Source organism: Lupinus angustifolius, chromosome LG18 (assembly GCF_001865875.1).
Source record: "Lupinus angustifolius cultivar Tanjil chromosome LG18, LupAngTanjil_v1.0, whole genome shotgun sequence".
Taxonomy (NCBI): Eukaryota; Viridiplantae; Streptophyta; class Magnoliopsida; order Fabales; family Fabaceae; genus Lupinus; species Lupinus angustifolius.
In genome coordinates, this window is record NC_032026.1 from 9,956,677 (window position 1) to 9,957,711 (window position 1,035).

Here is a 1,035-nt window from a genome sequence, read left to right on the forward strand (position 1 = left end):
ATTTAATAATGAGGTTTAAACTCGTATCGTATCTTTGTTCTCATTTCGAGTTGAGAATCAGTTGCGGTCACTTGTACTGCTCTTGTGATCTATCGAAAAGGAAAGAGAGTAAGCAATCAATGTTGATTCTTCATCTATTAATTTCACTCTAATTAAACTCAAATAAATTTCTAAACTTTTCTATTTTAAAAAATAAGATTAATATTAATAAGTTTTAATTATTTTGGGGTTCAATAGCCGAGGTTACGACTCGTATTGCATCTTTCTCTTCACTTCGAGCTGAGAATCGATCGCGGTCATTTGTACTGCTTTTGCTATCTATCGAAGTGAGAGAAGGTAAGCCATCAATGTTGATTCTTCGTCTATTAGTTCAACTTCGAATAAATCCAAACAATTCTTAACTTTCTTTTCAAATCTAACCAAATTAAATTTTTTAAGAACTACGTAGTCTTGATTTCCCTATTGCACCCAGGGATACGTAGGAGCAATATGACCTTGTCAGACACAAATAAAAATATAAAAAAATATTTTGTTTAAGCAATTTAATTTAAATAAATTAAGGGTATTCAATGTATGCAATTAGTTAGGGTACCGTTTTATTACGGGCGAACGGGGTGCTAATACCTTCCCCAATTCGTAATCGACTCCCGAACCTGGATATCAAAAATCCAAAAGCCCAATGTGATTGAGCTTTAAAGATTTTTCTACATTTTTAACCATAAAATGTAGTGGCGACTCTAAGAGGTCGCGTAACCGAAAATCGTGGCGCGACAGGAGGCGACTCTTCTGGGGACTATTTTTTTTTAGAGGGTCAGGCCAATACCACTTTTTGCATGTTTGTTTTATACCCTTATGCCTTCTTTGTTTGTGCAAACTTGTGTATGCATATTTATTTATGCATTTATTTATTTTTCGAGTCAATTGATTATTCTTGAACGTACTCACCTATTTCTTGTGCAACTTTTGGGGGGTGGATTTATTTTAAGGTCTATGTGCTTCCTCACACACTCACTTGTTACACTTGAGTTGCACACG